A 17,168-nucleotide genomic window follows, 5' to 3' on the forward strand; every position below is an offset into this window, starting at 1 on the left:
CGGGTATGGACCGATTTCAAGAAAAGAAACCGCAAGTACATGTTTCTGCCCGGTTTCGAACCGGGGACCTTTCGCGTGTTAGGCGAACGTGATAACCACTACACTACAGAAACTGGCACGAGACACACACTGCTGCTTCTGCAAGCAAGCGAAAGGACTGGGGTCTAGCACAAGAGTCTGAAGAGCACGTATGGCCCGATTTCCGAAAAAAAGCTGCAACGCTTTGCTTCTGCCCGGTTTCGAAGCAGGGACCTTTCACGTGTAAGGCGAACGTGATAACCACTACACTACAGAAACTGGCACGACATGCACGCTACTGCTTTTGCAAGCAAGTGAAAGGACTGGGGTCTAGAACGATGATTTGAAGAGCACGTATGGCCGATTTCAGAAACAAAAGCTGCAATGCTTTGTTTCTGCCCTGTTTCGAACCGGGGACCTTTCGCGTGTGAGGCGAACGTGATAACCACTACACTACAGAAACTGGCACGAGATGCACACTACTGCTTTTGCAAGCAAGCGAAAGGACTTGAAGAAAAGACTGTGGTCTGCCAGCAGGGTCTGAAGACCGGGTATGGACCAATTTCAAGAAAAGAAACCGCAAGTACATGTTTCTGCCCGGTTTCGAACCGGGGACCTTTCGCGTGTTAGGCGAACGTGATAACCACTACACTACAGAAACTGGCACTAGATACACACTGCTGCTTTTGCAAGCAAGCGAAAGGACTGGGGTCTAGCACAAGAGTCTGAAGAGCACGTATGGCCCGATTTCCGAAAACAAAACTGCTACGCTTTGCTTCTACCCGGTTTCGAACCAGGGAACTTTCGCATGTAAGGCGAACGTGATAACCACTACACTACAGAAACTGGCACGACATGCACACTACTGCTTTTGCAAGCAAGTGAAAGGACTGGGGTCTAGAACGATGATTTGAAGAGCACGTATGGCCGATTTCAGAAACAAAAGCTGCAATGCTTTGTTTCTGCCCGGTTTCGAACCGGGGGACCTCTCGCGTGTGAGGCGAACGTGATAACCACTACACTACAGAAACTGGCACGAGATGCACACTACTGCTTTTGCAAGCAAGCGAAAGGACTTGAAGAAAAGACTGTGGTCTGCCAGCAGGGTCTGAAGACCGAGTATGGACCAATTTCAAGAAAAGAAACCGCAAGTACATGTTTCTGCTCGGTTTCGAACCGGGGACCTTTCGCGTGTTAGGCGAACGTGATAACCACTACACTACAGAAACTAGCACGAGAAACACACTGCTGCTTTTGCAAGCAAGCGAAAGGACTGGGGTCTAGCACAAGATTCTGAAGAGCACGTATGGCCCGATTTCCGAAAAAAAAGCTGCTACGCTTTGCTTCTGCCCGGTTTCGAACCAGGGACCTTTCGCGTGTAAGGCGAACGTGATAACGACTACACTACAGAAACTGGCACGAGATACACACTGCTGCTTTTGCAAGCAAGCGAAAGGACTGGGGTCTAGCACAAAAGTCTGAAGAGCACGTATGGCCCGATTTCCGAAAAAAAATCTGCTACGCTTTGCTTCTGCCCGGTTTCGAACCAGGGACCTTTCGCGTGTAAGGCGACCGTGATAACCACTACACTACAGAAACTGGCACGACATGCACACTACTGCTTTTGCAAGCAAGTGAAAGGACTGGGGTCTAGAACGATGATTTGAAGAGCACGTATGGCCGATTTTAGAAACAAAAGCTGCAATGCTTTGTTTCTGCCCGGTTTCGAACCGGGGACCTTTCGCGTGTGAGGCGAACGTGATAACCACTACACTACAGAAACTGGCACGAGATGCACACTACTGCTTTTGCAAGCAAGCGAAAGGACTTGAAGAAAAGACTGTGGTCTGCCAGCAGGGTCTGAAGACCGGGTATGGACCGATTTCAAGAATAGAAACCGCAAGTACATGTTTCTGCCCGGTTTCGAACCGGGGACCTTTCGCGTGTTAGGCGAACGTGATAACCACTACACTACAGAAACTGGCACGAGATACACACTGCTGCTTTTGCAAGCAAGCGAAAGGACTGGGGTCTAGCACAAGAATCTGAAGAGCACGTATGGCCCGATTTCCGAAAAAAAAGCAGCTACGCTTTGCTTCTGCCCGGTTTCGAACCAGGGACCTTTCGCGTGTAAGGCGAACGTGATAACCACTACACTACAGAAACTGGCACGACATGCACACTACTGCTTTTGCAAGCAAGGGAAAGGACTGGGGTCTCGAACGATGATTTGAAGAGCACGTATGGCCGATTTCAGAAACAAAAGCTGCAATGCTTTGTTTCTGCCCGGTTTCGAACAGGGGACTTTTCGCGTGTGAGGCGAACGTGATAACCACTACACTACAGAAACCGGCACGAGATGCACACTACTGCTTTTGCAAGCAAGCGAAAGGACTTGAAGAAAAGACTGTGGTCTGCCAGCAGGGTCTGAAGACCGGGTATGGACCAATTTCAAGAAAAGAAACCGCAAGTACATGTTTCTGCCCGGTTTCGAACCGGGGACCTTTCGCGTGTTAGGCGAACGTGATAACCACTACACTACAGAAACTGGCACTAGATACACACTGCTGCTTTTGCAAGCAAGCGAAAGGACTGGGGTCGAGCACAAGAGTCTGAAGAGCACGTATGGCCCGATTTCCGAAAAAAAAGCTGCTACGCTTTGCTTCTGCCCGGTTTCGAACCAGGGACCTTTCGCGTGTAAGGCGAACGTGATAACCACTACACTACAGAAACTGGCACGAGATACACCCTGCTGCTTTTGCAAGCAAGCGAAAGGACTGGGGTCTAGCACAAAAGTCTGAAGAGCACGTATGGCCCGATTTCCGAAAAACAATCTGCTACTCTTTGCTTCTGCCCGGTTTCGAACCTGGGACCTTTCGCGTGTAAGGCGACCGTGATAACCACTGCACTACAGAAACTGGCACGACATGCACACTACTGCTTTTGCAAGCAAGTGAAAGGACTGAGGTCTAGAACGATGATTTGAAGAGCACGTATGGCCGATTTCAGAAACAAAAGCTGCAATGCTTTGTTTCTGCCCGGTTTCGAACCGGGGACCTTTCGCGAATGAGGCGAACGTGATAACCACTACACTACTGAAACTGGCACGTGATGCACACTACTGCTTTTGCAAGCAAGCGAAAGGACTTGAAGAAAAGACTGTGGTCTGCCAGCAGGGTCTGAAGACCGGGTATGGACCGATTTCAAGAAAAGAAACCGCAAGTACATGTTTCTGCCCGGTTTCGAACCGGGGACCTTTCGCGTGTTAGGCGAACGTGATAACCACTACACTACAGAAACTGGCACGAGATACACACTGCTGCTTTTGCAAGCAAGCGAAAGGACTGGGGTCTAGCACATGAATCTGAAGAGCACGTATGGCCCGATTTCCGAAAAAAAAAGCTGCTACGCTTTGCTTCTGCCCGGTTTCGAACCAGGGACCTTTCGCGTGTAAGGCGAACGTGATAACCACTACACTACAGAAACTGGCACGACATGTACACTACTGCTTTTGCAAGCAAGTGAAAGGACTGGGGTCTAGAACGATGATTTGAAGAGCACGTATGGCCGATTTCAGAAACAAAAGCTGCAATGCTTTGTTTCTGCCCGGTTTCGAACCGGGGACCTTTCGCGTGTGAGGCGAACGTGATAACCACTACACTACAGAAACCGGCACGAGATGCACACTACTGCTTTTGCAAGCAAGCGAAAGGACTAGAAGAAAAGACTGTGGTCTGCAAGCAGGGTCTGAAGACCGGGTATGGACCGATTTCAAGAAAAGAAACCACAAGTACATGTTTCTGCCCGGTTTCGAACCGGGGACCTTTCGCGTGTTAGGCGAACGTGATAACCACTACACTACAGAAACTGGCACGAGACACACACTGCTGCTTTTGCAAGCAAGCGAAAGGACTGGGGTCTAGCACAAGAGTCTGAAGAGCACGTATGGCCCGATTTCCGAAAAAAAAGCTGCTACGCTTTGCTTCTGCCCGGTTTCGAACAAGGGACCTTTCGCGTGTAAGGCGAACGTGATAACCACTACACTACAGAAACTGGCACGACATGCACGCTACTGCTTTTGCAAGCAAGTGAAAGGACTGGGGTCTAGAACGATGATTTGAAGAGCACGTATGGCCGATTTCAGAAACAAAAGCTGCAATGCTTTGTTTCTGCCCGGTTTCGAACCGGGGACCTTTCGCGTGTGAGGCGAACGTGATAACCACTACACTACAGAAACTGGCACGAGATGCACACTACTGCTTTTGCAAGCAAGCGAAAGGACTTGAAGAAAAGACTGTGGTCTGCCAGCAGGGTCTGAAGACCGGGTATGGACCAATTTCAAGAAAAGAAACCGCAAGTACATGTTTCTGCCCGGTTTCGAACCGGAGACCTTTCGCGTGTTAGGCGAACGTGATAACCACTACACTACAGAAACTGGCGCTAGATACACACTGCTGCTTTTGCAAGCAAGCGAAAGGACTGGGGTCTAGCACAAGAGTCTGAAGAGCACGTATGGCCCGATTTCCGAAAAAAAAGCTGCTACGCTTTGCTTCTGCTCGGTTTCGAACCAGGAACCTTTCGCGTGTAAGGCGAACGTGATAACCACTACACTACAGAAACTGGCACGACATGCACACTACTGCTTTTGCAAGCAAGTGAAAGGACTGGGGTCTAGAACGATGATTTGAAGAGCGCGTATGGCCGATTTCAGAAACAAAAGCTGCAATGCTTTGTTTCTGCCCGGTTTCGAATCGGGGACCTTTCGCGTGTGAGGCGAACGTGATAACCACTACACTACAGAAACTGGCACGAGATGAACACTACTGCTTTTGCAAGCAAGCAAAAGGACTTGAAGAAAAGACTGTGGTCTGCCAGCAGGGTCTGAAGACCGGGTATGGACCGATTTCAAGAAAAGAAACCGCAAGTACATGTTTCTGCCCGGTTTCGAACCGGGGACCTTTCGCGTGTTAGGCGAACGTGATAACCACTACACTACAGAAACTGGCACAAGATACACACTGCTGCTTTTGCAAGCAAGCGAAAGGACTGGGGTCTAGCACAAGAGTCTGAAGAGCACGTATGGCCCGATTTCCGAATAAAAAGCTGCTACGCTTTGCTTCTGCCCGGTTTCGAACCAGGGACCTTTCACGTGTAAGGCGAACATGATAACCACTACACTACAGAAACTGGCACGACATGCACACTACTGCTTTTGCAAGCAAGTGAAAGGACTGGGGTCTAGAACGATGAGTTGAAGAGCACGTATGGCCGATTTCAGAAACAAAAGCTGCAATGCTTTGTTTCTGCCCGGTTTCGAACCGGGGACCTTTCGCGTGTGAGGCGAACGTGATAACCACTACACTACAGAAACTGGCACGAGATGCACACCACTGCTTTTGCAAGCAAGCGAAAGGACTGGGGTCTAGAACGATGATTTGAAGAGCACGTATGGCCGATTTCAGAAACAAAAGCTGCAATGCTTTGTTTCTGCCCGGTTTCGAACCGGAGACCTTTCGCGTGTGAAGCGAACGTGATAACCACTACACTACAGAAACTGGCACGACATGCACACTACTGCTTTTGCAAGCAAGCGAAAGGACTTGAAGAAAAGACTGTGGTCTGCCAGCAGGGTCTGAAGACTGGGTATGGACCGATTTCAAGTACATGTTTCTGCCCGGTTTCGAACCGGGGACCTTTCGCGTGTTAGGCGAACGTGATAACCACTACACTACAGAAACTGGCACAAGAAACACACTGCTGCTTTTGCAAGCAAGCGAAAGGACTGGGGTCTAGCACAAGAATCTGAAGAGCACGTATGGCCCGATTTCCGAAAAAAAAGCTGCTACGCTTTGCTTCTGCCCGGTTTCGAACCAGGGACCTTTCGCGTGTAAGGCGAACGTGATAACCACTACACTACAGAAACTGGCACGACATGCACACTACTGCTTTTGCAAACAAGCGAAAGGACTGGGGTCTAGCACAAGAGTCTGAAGAGCACGTATGGCCCGATATCCGAAAAAAAGCTGCTACGCTTTGCTTCTGCCCGGTTTCGAACCAGGGATTTTTCGCGTGTAAGGCGAACATGATAACCACTACACTACAGAAACTGGCATGACATGCACACTACTGCTTTTGCAAGCAAGTGAAAGGACTGGGGTCTAGAACGATGATTTGAAGAGCACGTATGGCCGATTTCAGAAACAAAAGCTGCAATGCTTTGTTTCTGCCCCGTTTCGAACCGGGGACCTTTCGCGTGTGAGGCGAACGTGATAACCACGACACTACAGAAACTGGCACGAGATGCACACTACTGCTTTTGCAAGCAAGCGAAAGGACTTGCAGAAAAGACTGTGGTCTGCCAGCAGGGTCTGAAGACCGGGTATGGACCGATTTCAAGAAAAGAAACCGCAAGTACATGTTTCTGCCCGGTTTCGAACTGGGGACCTTTCGCATGTTAGGCGAACTTGATAACCACTACACTACAGAAACTGGCACGAGATATACACTGCTGCTTTTGCAAGCAAGCGAAAGGACTGGGGTCTAGCATAAAAGTCTGAAGAGCACGTATGGCCCGATTTCCGAAACAAAAGCTGCTACGCTTTGCTTCTGCCCGGTTTCGAACCAGGGACCTTTCGCGTGTAAGGCGAACGTGATAACCACTACACTACAGAAACTGGCACGACATGCACACTACTGCTTTTGCAAGCAAGTGAAAGGACTGGGGTCTAGAACGATGATTTGAAGAGCACGTATGGCCGATTTCAGAAACAAAAGCTGCAATGCTTTGTTTCTGCCCGGTTTCGAACCGGGGACCTTTCGCGTGTGAGGCGAACGTGATAACCTCTACACTACAGAAACTGGCACGAGATGCACACTACTGCTTTTGCAAGCAAGCGAAAGGACTTGAAGAAAAGACTGTGGTCTGCCAGCAGGGTCTGAAGACCGGGTATGGACGATTTCAAGAAAAGAAACCGCAAGTATATGTTTCTGCCCGGTTTCGAATCGGGGACCTTTCGCGTGTTAAGCGAACATGATAACCACTACACTACAGAAACTGGCACAAGATACACACTGCTGCTTTTGCAAGCAAGCGAAAGGACTGGGGTCTAGCATAAGAGTCTGAAGAGCACATATGGCCCGATTTCCGAAACAAAAGCTGCAATGCTTTGTTTCTGCCCGGTTTCGAACCGGGGACCTTTCGCGTGTGAGGCGAACGTGATAACCACTACACTACAGAAATTGGCACGACATGCACACTACTGCTTTTGCAAGCAAGCGAAAGGACTTGAAGAAAAGACTGTGGTCTGCCAGCAGGGTCTGAAGACCGGGTATGGACCGATTTCAAGAAAAGAACCGCAAGTACATGTTTCTGCCCGGTTTCGAACCGAGGACCTTTCACGTGTTAGGCGAACGTGATAACCACTACACTACAGAAACTGGCACGAGATACACACTGCTGCTTTTGCAAGCAAGCGAAAGGACTGGGGTCTAGCACAAGAGTTTGAAGAGCACGTATGGCCCGATTTCCGAAAAAAAGCTGCTACGCTTTGCTTCTGCCTGGTTTCGAACCAGGGACCTTTCGCGTGTAAGGCGAATGTGATAACCACTACACTACAGAAACTGGCACGACATGCACACTACTGCTTTTGCAAGCAAGTGAAAGGACTGGGGTCTAGAACGATGATTTGAAGAGCACGTATGGCCAATTTCAGAAACAAAAGCTGCAATGCTTTGTTTCTGCCCGGTTTCGAACCGGGGACCTTTCGCGTGTGAGGCGAACGTGATAACCACTACACTACAGAAACTGGCACGAGATGCACACTACTGCTTTTGCAAGCAAGCGAAAGGACTTGAAGAAAAGACTGTGGTCTGCAGCACGGTCTGAAGACCGGGTATGGACCGATTTCAAGAAAAGAAACCGCAAGTACATGTTTCTGCCCGGTTTCGAACCGTGGACTTTTCGCGTGTTAGGCGAACGTGATAACCACTACACTACAGAAACTGGCACGAAATACACACTACTGCTTTTGCAAGCACGCGAAAGGACTTAAAGTAAAGACTGTGGTCTTCCAGCAGGGTCTGAAGACCGGGTATGGACCGATTTCAAGAAACTGGCACGAGATGCACACTACTGCTTTTGCAAGCAAGCGAAAGGACTTGAAGAAAAGACTGTGGTCTGCCAGCAGGGTCTGAAGACCGGGTATGGACCGATTTCAAGAAAAGAAACCGCAAGTACATGTTTCTGCCCGGTTTCGAACCGGGGACCTTTCGCGTGTTAGGCGAACGTGATAACCACTACACTACAGAAACTGGCACGAGATACACACTGCTGCTTTTGCAAGCAAGCGAAAGGACTGGGGTCTAGCGCAAGAGTTTGAAGAGCACGTATGGCCCGATTTCCGAAAAAAAAGCTGCTACGCTTTGCTTCTGCCCGGTTTCGAACCAGGGACCTTTCGCGTTTAAGGCGAACGTGATAACCACTACAAAACAGAAACTGGCACGAGATACAAACTGCTGCTTTTGCAAGCAAGCGAAAAGACTGGGGTCTAGAACGATGATTTGAAGAGCACGTATGGTCGATTTCAGAAACAAAAGCTGCAATGCTTTGTTTCTGCCCGGTTTCGAACCAGGGACCTTTCGCGTGTGAGGCGAACGTGATAACCACTACACTACAGAAACTGGCTCGAGATGCACACTACTGCTTTTGCAAGCAAGCGAAAGGACTTGAAGAAAAGACTGTGGTCTGCCAGCAGGGTCTGAAGACCGGGTATGGACCGATTTCAAGAAAAGAAACCGCAAGTACATGTTTCTGCCCGGTTTCGAACCGGGGACCTTTCGCGTGTTAGGCGAACGTGATAACCACTACACTACAGAAACTGGCACGAGATACACACTGCTGCTTTTGCAAGCAAGCGAAAGGACTGGGGTCTAGCACAAGAGTTTGAAGAGCACGTATGGACCGATTTCTGAAAAAAAAGCTGCTACGCTCTGCTTCTGCCCGGTTTCAAACCAGGGACCTTTCGCATGTAAGGCGAATGTGATAACCACTACACTACAGAAACGGGCACGAAATGCACACTACTGCTTTTGCAAACAAGTGAAAGGACTGGGGTCTAGAACGATGATTTGAAGAGCACGTATGGCCGATTTCAGAAACAAAAACTGCAATGCTTTGTTTCTGCCCGGTTTCAAACCGGGGAGCTTTCGCGTGTGAGGCGAACGTGATAACCACTACACTACAGAAACTGGCACGAGATGCACACTACTGCTTTTGCAAGCAAGCGAAAGGACTTGAAGAAAAGACTGTGGTCTGTCAGCAGGGTCTGAAGACCGGGTATGGACCGATTTCAAAAAAAGAAACCGCAATACATGTTTCTGCGGGGCGTGGCCTGACCGAGTTGTGAGATGGCAGCTTAGCTCCGGAGCTCCGTCTCAGGGATCCGCTAAACCGCTGTTACTCTAGCCTACAGACGCTGAAACATGGTCAAAGTCGGTGGGGAGAGGTCCAGGGATCCCCCGGACCAGAAGGGTTCGCATTCCCAACAAGGACTCCAGAAATTCTTGAAGAAACAAGCAACGAGCTCCCCGGCTAGACAGAGGAAAATGGCGCCCGAGGAGATGAGGAGGCGGGAAGACTCGATTGCAGACTCAGGTGGGGAGGAATCTGCTAACGAGGAGGACACTGCACCCATATCTAAGGGTTATTTAAAACGTATACTTACCCAAGCTTTAGCCCCGATGACTGCAGAATTAGCCGCTCTCCGTGCGGATTTTGATCGTATTACCCAGCGAGTAGATGCAGTGGAGGGAGGCCATAATGAGCTGGTGCAGACTACATCCTGTGTGACGGAACGCCTAGATATGCACACGGCACACCTGAATAATACTTACCTAACTTTAGAAGACCTAGAGAATAGGAATCGCAGACGAAACCTCCGCATACGAGGATTTCCCGAAATTTACCTGCCGGAACAGCTTCCGAGCATTTCCGCGGACATCTTTACCTTGCTGTTAGGAGCTGAGGCGGCTGCTGGGATGGCAGTGGAGAGAGTGCATAGGGCCGTGAGGCCTAAGCCAAGTCCTGAAGAGCCTCCGCGAGATGTAGTCTGTGCTTTGCTGTCCTCGGCTCACACAACCCAATTGCTAACGGCGGCCAGAGACACGTCTGATTTATCTTACGAGGGGCATACTATAAGGCTATATCAAGACTTAGCACCATCCACGCTACAAAAGCGACGAGTTCTCAAGCCACTACTGGATCAATTGAAGTCGATGGGAATACGTTATGCTTGGCTATTCCCTTTTGGACTCTCTATAATGAAAGGGGGTAAACGTTATGCAGTGCACTCCCCACAGGATTTGGATCAGTTATGGGAAATACTAGATATCCCCCCTATTGCTATTCCTTCATGGCTACCGGTACAAGAAGATTCTATCCCTGTGCCTGCTATGCTTCCGTATCCACAAGACTCGCTTCGACATGTGCGCCGCTTAGGCACTCCAAAAGCGAAGAAAGCCCTGATTCGTCACCCTGGGGCCTTTTCTACCTGTTCTACGCCAGTGAAGGACTGAAGGACTCTCTCCCTCCAGGATTGCACATGGTTTCTTCACACAAGACTCCTTGAGCTCAGGTTGGACGCATTTCTTTTTCCCTTTCTTCCTCTTCCTACTCTCTTTGTCTCCGGCTTATTGTTCCCTCTTTTCTTTCTCCCTTAATCTTCTGTATTCTCACCCTTTCCCTTTCACATACTCTTCTATTATTTCCACTCCCTTCCCTCCCTGTTCTTTCTCTACCCCTATCCCCCTCCTGCCTTCCCCCCCTCCCCTCTTCTTAGCTATGCTCTTCCTTTCCTTTCTCTTCTATCCACTCTCAGCTCTTCTTTGCTCTTACCGTTGTCTACTCCTATCTCAATCTCATGCCTCCTCTCCTTATATCTTTCTGCGCTTTTCCTCACCTCTCGTTTTTGCTCCTCTCTTGACACCCAATTCTCATTACCCAGAATATTCCCAACTTTCCTCTAATATTCCCTTTCCTCCCACCTTTCGTTCTAGACCCCCCCCCCCCTTCCCGGGTGCTACAGTCCTGACCTCTTCTTTTGGACAATGTTTTATATGAGAACATTCTCTATGGCTGCATGCATGTTTCACGGTAATCCCGGAGTGATACGTAGTTAGTCTTTTGCTCACTAGCTTCATGACTATTATGTGATTATGTAGCTTGCGTACTGGTCTTAGGGCATGTGACGTTGCTCCTCTTCAATTGACCTCCCTTCTTACGCAATTGTCTCCCCCTACCATTTCCTACCTCCTGTAATTTGATCTATCTGACCTGTTCCTTGGAGAGTGTGAGTTGGAGCTTTTGGATACTCACGCGGTAATGTTTACTGTAAATTGCGGAATGCTTTGCTTCAGTAGCAATGACTTGAGTTCTCTCTTGGAGCGGTTGTTTATTTTATGTCTAGGGCTCACCTGCCTTTGCCTTGAGAGTTATAATGGTTTGGGGTACCTGTTCTCTCCTCACTTCTTATCTCTTTTCGCAATTTCTCGCAATATGGTTACGGACTATGGTTTCAATATATTTTATCTTTTGGCGGTACGCATTCCCGTTCCGATCTGGTTCATTTTTTTTTTTTCACCCCAGTTGTCCTGATACACTACTGTTGTCTGGGCTCAGATTTTCTCCGAAAGGGGTAGAGTGACTGTGCTTCTCTTTGGTTTTGTGTAAGTGAGTTGAGGCACACTACTCCGCTTTTCCCCGTTTTCTTCCCTCTTCTTTCTGTTTGTCCGCTTTGTCGCCTCTTGTTATCTTTTGTTGTTGCCCTACCTCCCCCCCCCCACTCCTATCTTTCCTTTTTCTTTCCCTTATCTTCTCATAACACAGTCTGACCGAAGATGGCGGAAATGAATTGCGTCTCCTACAATGTGAAAGGGCTCAATTCTCCACAAAAAAGAAGACATGTTCAGCTATTTCTTCGCAAAGCTAAAGCCGGACTGATATTTTTGCAGGAGACACATTTTAAGGGAGCAAATATTCCGAAGTTTCCTAAAACCCAGTATACTCAGTGTTTTCATAACCCACATCCCACATCGGCCTCTAAGGGAGTATCGATATTGCTTCACCGTGATGTACCTTTTGTCTGCACTGGACATTATATGGACTCAGAGGGCAGGATGTTGCTTCTCAAGGGCACTATTGCATTGTAAAAAGTCACTCTCGCTAACTTTTACGCTCCTAATAGCGGTCAAATAGCTTGGCTTCTGGCAGCTTTACAAACCTTACAGACGTTTGCAGAGGGCGCGATAGTGTTAGGAGGTGATCTAAATGTGGTTCTAAACCATGCTTTGGACTCTTCCTCCCGCCAACAGATCTTGCAACGTGCAATTCGCAGACTACTGACCTCTTTCCAGTACTTACGTTTATTGGACATATGGAGAATCCACCATCCTACGGTAAAGGACTATACCTTTTTTTCCATTCCTAATAACACTTACCATAGACTGGACTATATTTTTGTTTCAGACTGTCTGATATCGCATGCTATAAAATCTTATATAGGCTCTTCCACAATTTCTGACCACGCTCCAGTCCATGTCCAGATTGTTCTTCAACGAATGCCGAAACCGGATTGGACATGGCGTTTGAACGAAACGTTACTCAACTCTGAGGACAATGTCAAATTTCTCTCCAGTAGTCTAGAAGAATATTTTGCCTTGAACTCCACACCAGAAGTGAGCTATCCGATTGTATGGGAAGCACACAAGGCCTTCATAAGGGGGGTACTCCTTGCTCTTGCATCAAAGGTTAAAAAACAGAGACAGAAAGACTTAGATGATTTGCTAAACCGCATCTCTTTATTAGAACGACGACATAAACAATCTCTTTTGACTTCTTGCCTAGCTGAACTCGGCCTGCTGCGAAACTAGCTGTTAGACTTACTAAACGTGCGGGCTGCGAAACACCATATGCATTTCAGGAAACTCTTGTACGCCCATGGCAACAAAGGGGGGAAACTGATGACCCGCCTTGTCCAAAAAGAGAGACAGAAATCTTTTATAGCGGTTATTAAAGGTAAAGATGGGAAAACACATGACTCCACTAAAGCCATAGCAGCGGAATTTGTCTCATACTACAAAACTCTGTATAATTTGCACACCGCCTCTGTCTCTGACACCGCTAGACCTTCGATGATACGTGACTTTCTTGACTCGTTGTCGCTGCCTTCTCTCCCACCTACTGACACCGCGGCACTGTCTCAGCCGATATCCCTAGAAGAAGTAGAGGATGTGATACGTAGTGTCCCTACAGGTAAAAGTCCTGGCCCTGATGGCCTCCCGCTAGTATATTATAAGAAATTTGCTAAGACCTTGCTCCCTCAGTTGTCGCTTCTATGTAACTCCCTGATGGGCGGTGCCACCTTGCCACGACAGGTGCAGGAAGCACATATTGCGCTTATTCCGAAGGACGGTAGAGATCATACCAATTGCGGCAATTACCGACCGATTTCGCTTATAAATTTGGACATCAAGCTATGGGCCAAAATATTAGCAAAACGGATACAACCACTGGTCCCCCTCTTAATTAACGAAGAACAGTCTGGTTTCATACTTGGGAGAGAGGGCAGACACAATACTGCTAAGTTACTTCCGCTAATCCAACTTGTACGCCTTAGAGGAATCCCGTTGGCCCTTCTCAGCGTAGATGCTGAGAAGGCATTCGACAGGGTCGCGTGGGACTTTATGGTGGAGTCGCTACGCAGATTTGCTATTCCAGAACGGTTTATTCAAGCGATCCTGTCTTTGTACGCACAACCTATGGCAAAATTGAGGATTAATGGCACGCTCTCGAGTAGCTTCCCAATTACCAATGGAACCCGTCAGGGTTGCCCACTCTCCCCCACGCTCTTTGTACTAGTATTGGAGTCGCTCCTACAGGCGGTACGGCAGAACGACTCTATCTCTGGTGTCCACGTAAATGGTCAGCTGTTTCAATCAACAGCGTATGCTGACGACGTGCTGTTTGTTGTCTCGAACCCTATTGAAGGCTTACCTGCACTTATGAATGTTCTACAGACGTACGGCTGTTTGTCAGGTTATAGGGCAAACTTTTCAAAGTCGGAAGTTTTAAATATAACGCTCCCGTCTAATGTGGTATCAGCACTGAAGAGTTCTACCCCCTTCCAGTGGTCCAGAACACCACTCAAATACCTGGGAATCTATTTGACACCAAGGTTAGAAGACCTATATGCCGCAAATTTTCCACCTTTGATAGAGGAACTAAAGTGCTCTCTTACCGGTTATGAAGACCTCCCCCTGTCGTGGTTCGGCAGGAAGAATTTAGTGAAAACTTATCTTCTTCCTAAGCTCATTTACAGAATGGCGATGCTCCCTATTGCCCTTCCAGAGGCGTTCTTTCAGTCTGTCCGACGTCTCCTCACTGGTTTTATATGGCGACACAGAACGCCTAGGATCTCGTGGCAACAACTGACTAAACGTAAACGACAAGGTGGAATAGGCTTACCGGACTTGCGGAAATATCACACATCTATTCGACTGAATTGGTGGGCTGATCTGGCATTCCCGCTCACGTCCTTGACCCCGACGTCGTTGCTGCAACAGGGCTTGGAGACCCCACTTGCTGTAGACCTATGGTTTCCTAGTGTGATCAAATCCCAGAGGGCAACTATTTGCTCGCTGTTACCAGACGTGAATGTTTTGTGGTCAGATCTGATGGATAGGTTGCTTCTGCCTCCCTCTCCAGTTCTGCCCTTGAACTTGCTGCCCTACCTACTTGGCATACATCCAGAAGCCTATAGGGACATGTGGCACAGACTCCACGGCCTTTCACTCAAAGACGTTGTTACTTCTTCAGGTGTGATGTCGGTGGAAGATATTTGCGCCTTAGTACCGGACGAACACTTCAAATTTTTACACAAGCAACATCTTCAAGTGGCATTTTCTAAATTGCAACATCAGTTCTTGCTTCGCACGACCTTGACGGACTTTGAGAAATTTCTTCTCTCACAAACGAAGATGTTGAGGAAAATATCACACTGTCTCACCCGATTTGTGGATCCACATAGACACTACAAACCTCCATTTGTTATAGAGTGGGAGAAGGAACTGCAATGTACCCTTACCGAAGAGGAGGTGGATACTGTTTTATCACACTCACATGGCTTTTCTCCATGCATCAGGCTACAGGAAAGTACTTATAAATTGGTCTCTCGGTGGTACAGAACCCCGGTTTGGCTACACAGAAAGGGCCTACAAGACTCTGATCGTTGTTGGAGGTGCCAGTCTGATGAAGGCTCTTATTTACATATATGGTGGAGCTGCCCGCTCATCCGAGATTATTGGGATAAGATACAAGACACAATCCGTGCTGTCAGCTACCCATATTTTCGACTTACACCCGAAACGGTCTTCCTTTTCTTGCCTTCTGGAGACTATCAACCTGGTAAAGATAGGTTGGTTACTCACCTGCTGACGATCGTGAAATCGCTCATACCTCTATACTGGCTAAATACTACTGCTCCCCCTCTTTCGTTGTGGATAGATAAGATCAATCAGGTGAAGCGTTTTGATGAACTGATGTGCTGGTCCACTCGTTCTCATGACCGATACGTAAAGACCTGGACTCCCTGGATTCTTCATAAACATTAGAGAGACTTGGGTTGGGACAATAGATTGATAGCAATCCTCCTAGGATACAGTTGTTTATCCGCTCTAATACTTCAGGATTCTGATTATGCTCTCTTATCTTACTACTCTCTCTTCTCTCTTCTTTTATGATTGTGGTATATCTTATTTTCCCTTCTTGTCCCTTTTTTTTTTGTTGTTGTTGTCTCTACTACTCTGTTTTGCCCTCTCCCCTCTTCCTCTTCCTTCCCATCCCCTTTTCTACTACTTCTCTTGACCCCTGACTCCCTCCTTCGCCTAGGCTCGATAATAGTCCCCTTATTGGACGTAAGTCTGCAGATTGACACAGATAGTGTTTGGACGCCTTGTATCTCAATATTCACAAGTTGAAACATTGTTGATGTTTGTGGTTTATTAACCATTTATTATGCCTATGTCTATCTTTCTTTTGGATATTTGTCCTTTCATGTAATTGGCAGAGATGATATTGGATTGATGATATCCTGATATTTTCTGTTTTGTTCTTTTACAAATGTCATGTAAAAAACCAAATAAATGTTGATTCAAAAAAAAAATACATGTTTCTGCCCAGGGACCTTTCGCGTGTTAGGCGAACGTGATAACCACTACACTACAGAAACTGGCACGAGATACACACTGCTGCTTTTGCAAGCAAGCAAAAGGACTGGGGTCTAGCACAAGAGTTTGAAGAGCATGTATGGCCCGATTTCCGAAAAAATAGCTGCTACACTTTGCTTCTGCCCGGTTTCGAACCAGGGACCTTTCGCGTGTAAGGCGAACGTTATAACCACTACACTACAGAAACTGGCACGACATGCACGCTACTGCTTTTGCAAGCAAGTGAATGGACTGGGGTCTAGAACGATGATTTGAAGAGGACGTATGGCCGATTTCAGAAACAAAAGCTGCAATGCCTTGTTTCTGCCCGGTTTCGAATCGGGGACCTTTCGCGTGTGAGGCGAACGTGATAACCACTACACTACAGAAACTGGCACGAGATGCACACTACTGCTTTTGCAAGCAAGCGAAAGGACTTGAAGAAAAGACTGTGGTCTGCCAGCAGGGTCTGAAGACCGGGTATGGACCGATTTCAAGAAAAGAAACCGCAAGTACATGTTTCTGCCCGGTTTCGAACCGGGGACCTTTCACGTGTCAGGCGAACGTGATAACCACTACACTACATAAACTGGCACGCGATGCACACTGCTGCTTTTGCAAGCAAGCGAAAGGACTGGGGTCTAGCACAAGAGTTTGAAGAGCACGTATGGCCCGATTTCCGAAAAAAAAGCTGCTACCCTTTGCTTCTGCCCGGTTTCGAACCAGGGACCTTTCGCGTGTAAGGCGAACGTGATAACTAGAGATGAGCGAACAGTGTTCTATCGAACTCATGTTCGATCGGATATTAGGCTGTTCGGCATGTTCGAATCGAATCGAACACCGCGTGGTAAAGTGCGCCATTACTCGATTCCCCTCCCACCTTTCCTGGTGCC

General features: G+C 48.0%; 33 non-coding genes across 33 annotated transcripts; all 33 read right to left on the reverse strand.

Moving 5' to 3' along the window:
* Positions 1–40: 40 nt before the first annotated feature.
* TRNAV-AAC (transfer RNA valine (anticodon AAC)) lies at positions 41–113 on the reverse strand. Its single transcript has one exon. It is a non-coding gene; the product is annotated as a tRNA-Val (tRNA).
* A 295-nt stretch (positions 114–408) lies between these two features.
* Positions 409–481, reverse strand: TRNAV-CAC (transfer RNA valine (anticodon CAC)). Its single transcript has one exon. It is a non-coding gene; the product is annotated as a tRNA-Val (tRNA).
* A 125-nt stretch (positions 482–606) lies between these two features.
* Positions 607–679, reverse strand: TRNAV-AAC (transfer RNA valine (anticodon AAC)). Its single transcript has one exon. It is a non-coding gene; the product is annotated as a tRNA-Val (tRNA).
* A 296-nt stretch (positions 680–975) lies between these two features.
* Positions 976–1,049, reverse strand: TRNAV-CAC (transfer RNA valine (anticodon CAC)). The gene has a single exon. It is a non-coding gene; the product is annotated as a tRNA-Val (tRNA).
* Positions 1,050–1,728: 679 nt separating this feature from the next.
* Positions 1,729–1,801, reverse strand: TRNAV-CAC (transfer RNA valine (anticodon CAC)). Its single transcript has one exon. It is a non-coding gene; the product is annotated as a tRNA-Val (tRNA).
* Positions 1,802–1,926: 125 nt separating this feature from the next.
* On the reverse strand, positions 1,927–1,999 carry TRNAV-AAC (transfer RNA valine (anticodon AAC)). Its single transcript has one exon. It is a non-coding gene; the product is annotated as a tRNA-Val (tRNA).
* Positions 2,000–2,111: 112 nt separating this feature from the next.
* Positions 2,112–2,184, reverse strand: TRNAV-UAC (transfer RNA valine (anticodon UAC)). Its single transcript has one exon. It is a non-coding gene; the product is annotated as a tRNA-Val (tRNA).
* Positions 2,185–2,493: 309 nt separating this feature from the next.
* TRNAV-AAC (transfer RNA valine (anticodon AAC)) lies at positions 2,494–2,566 on the reverse strand. Its single transcript has one exon. It is a non-coding gene; the product is annotated as a tRNA-Val (tRNA).
* A 112-nt stretch (positions 2,567–2,678) lies between these two features.
* Positions 2,679–2,751, reverse strand: TRNAV-UAC (transfer RNA valine (anticodon UAC)). The gene has a single exon. It is a non-coding gene; the product is annotated as a tRNA-Val (tRNA).
* Positions 2,752–3,047: 296 nt separating this feature from the next.
* On the reverse strand, positions 3,048–3,120 carry TRNAM-CAU (transfer RNA methionine (anticodon CAU)). The gene has a single exon. It is a non-coding gene; the product is annotated as a tRNA-Met (tRNA).
* Positions 3,121–3,245: 125 nt separating this feature from the next.
* TRNAV-AAC (transfer RNA valine (anticodon AAC)) lies at positions 3,246–3,318 on the reverse strand. Its single transcript has one exon. It is a non-coding gene; the product is annotated as a tRNA-Val (tRNA).
* A 113-nt stretch (positions 3,319–3,431) lies between these two features.
* TRNAV-UAC (transfer RNA valine (anticodon UAC)) lies at positions 3,432–3,504 on the reverse strand. Its single transcript has one exon. It is a non-coding gene; the product is annotated as a tRNA-Val (tRNA).
* A 111-nt stretch (positions 3,505–3,615) lies between these two features.
* On the reverse strand, positions 3,616–3,688 carry TRNAV-CAC (transfer RNA valine (anticodon CAC)). The gene has a single exon. It is a non-coding gene; the product is annotated as a tRNA-Val (tRNA).
* Positions 3,689–3,813: 125 nt separating this feature from the next.
* On the reverse strand, positions 3,814–3,886 carry TRNAV-AAC (transfer RNA valine (anticodon AAC)). The gene has a single exon. It is a non-coding gene; the product is annotated as a tRNA-Val (tRNA).
* A 296-nt stretch (positions 3,887–4,182) lies between these two features.
* On the reverse strand, positions 4,183–4,255 carry TRNAV-CAC (transfer RNA valine (anticodon CAC)). The gene has a single exon. It is a non-coding gene; the product is annotated as a tRNA-Val (tRNA).
* Positions 4,256–4,380: 125 nt separating this feature from the next.
* TRNAV-AAC (transfer RNA valine (anticodon AAC)) lies at positions 4,381–4,453 on the reverse strand. The gene has a single exon. It is a non-coding gene; the product is annotated as a tRNA-Val (tRNA).
* Positions 4,454–4,947: 494 nt separating this feature from the next.
* On the reverse strand, positions 4,948–5,020 carry TRNAV-AAC (transfer RNA valine (anticodon AAC)). Its single transcript has one exon. It is a non-coding gene; the product is annotated as a tRNA-Val (tRNA).
* Positions 5,021–5,132: 112 nt separating this feature from the next.
* Positions 5,133–5,205, reverse strand: TRNAV-UAC (transfer RNA valine (anticodon UAC)). The gene has a single exon. It is a non-coding gene; the product is annotated as a tRNA-Val (tRNA).
* Positions 5,206–5,316: 111 nt separating this feature from the next.
* Positions 5,317–5,389, reverse strand: TRNAV-CAC (transfer RNA valine (anticodon CAC)). The gene has a single exon. It is a non-coding gene; the product is annotated as a tRNA-Val (tRNA).
* Positions 5,390–5,500: 111 nt separating this feature from the next.
* Positions 5,501–5,573, reverse strand: TRNAV-CAC (transfer RNA valine (anticodon CAC)). The gene has a single exon. It is a non-coding gene; the product is annotated as a tRNA-Val (tRNA).
* A 110-nt stretch (positions 5,574–5,683) lies between these two features.
* Positions 5,684–5,756, reverse strand: TRNAV-AAC (transfer RNA valine (anticodon AAC)). The gene has a single exon. It is a non-coding gene; the product is annotated as a tRNA-Val (tRNA).
* Positions 5,757–5,868: 112 nt separating this feature from the next.
* Positions 5,869–5,941, reverse strand: TRNAV-UAC (transfer RNA valine (anticodon UAC)). The gene has a single exon. It is a non-coding gene; the product is annotated as a tRNA-Val (tRNA).
* Positions 5,942–6,619: 678 nt separating this feature from the next.
* Positions 6,620–6,692, reverse strand: TRNAV-UAC (transfer RNA valine (anticodon UAC)). The gene has a single exon. It is a non-coding gene; the product is annotated as a tRNA-Val (tRNA).
* Positions 6,693–6,803: 111 nt separating this feature from the next.
* On the reverse strand, positions 6,804–6,876 carry TRNAV-CAC (transfer RNA valine (anticodon CAC)). The gene has a single exon. It is a non-coding gene; the product is annotated as a tRNA-Val (tRNA).
* A 309-nt stretch (positions 6,877–7,185) lies between these two features.
* On the reverse strand, positions 7,186–7,258 carry TRNAV-CAC (transfer RNA valine (anticodon CAC)). Its single transcript has one exon. It is a non-coding gene; the product is annotated as a tRNA-Val (tRNA).
* A 308-nt stretch (positions 7,259–7,566) lies between these two features.
* On the reverse strand, positions 7,567–7,639 carry TRNAV-UAC (transfer RNA valine (anticodon UAC)). Its single transcript has one exon. It is a non-coding gene; the product is annotated as a tRNA-Val (tRNA).
* Positions 7,640–7,750: 111 nt separating this feature from the next.
* Positions 7,751–7,823, reverse strand: TRNAV-CAC (transfer RNA valine (anticodon CAC)). The gene has a single exon. It is a non-coding gene; the product is annotated as a tRNA-Val (tRNA).
* A 432-nt stretch (positions 7,824–8,255) lies between these two features.
* On the reverse strand, positions 8,256–8,328 carry TRNAV-AAC (transfer RNA valine (anticodon AAC)). The gene has a single exon. It is a non-coding gene; the product is annotated as a tRNA-Val (tRNA).
* A 112-nt stretch (positions 8,329–8,440) lies between these two features.
* TRNAL-UAA (transfer RNA leucine (anticodon UAA)) lies at positions 8,441–8,513 on the reverse strand. The gene has a single exon. It is a non-coding gene; the product is annotated as a tRNA-Leu (tRNA).
* Positions 8,514–8,624: 111 nt separating this feature from the next.
* TRNAV-CAC (transfer RNA valine (anticodon CAC)) lies at positions 8,625–8,697 on the reverse strand. Its single transcript has one exon. It is a non-coding gene; the product is annotated as a tRNA-Val (tRNA).
* Positions 8,698–8,822: 125 nt separating this feature from the next.
* TRNAV-AAC (transfer RNA valine (anticodon AAC)) lies at positions 8,823–8,895 on the reverse strand. The gene has a single exon. It is a non-coding gene; the product is annotated as a tRNA-Val (tRNA).
* A 112-nt stretch (positions 8,896–9,007) lies between these two features.
* TRNAV-UAC (transfer RNA valine (anticodon UAC)) lies at positions 9,008–9,080 on the reverse strand. The gene has a single exon. It is a non-coding gene; the product is annotated as a tRNA-Val (tRNA).
* A 7,712-nt stretch (positions 9,081–16,792) lies between these two features.
* TRNAV-GAC (transfer RNA valine (anticodon GAC)) lies at positions 16,793–16,865 on the reverse strand. The gene has a single exon. It is a non-coding gene; the product is annotated as a tRNA-Val (tRNA).
* Positions 16,866–17,168: the final 303 nt, after the last annotated feature.

Source organism: Leptodactylus fuscus, chromosome 1 (genome assembly GCF_031893055.1).
Source record: "Leptodactylus fuscus isolate aLepFus1 chromosome 1, aLepFus1.hap2, whole genome shotgun sequence".
Taxonomy (NCBI): Eukaryota; Metazoa; Chordata; class Amphibia; order Anura; family Leptodactylidae; genus Leptodactylus; species Leptodactylus fuscus.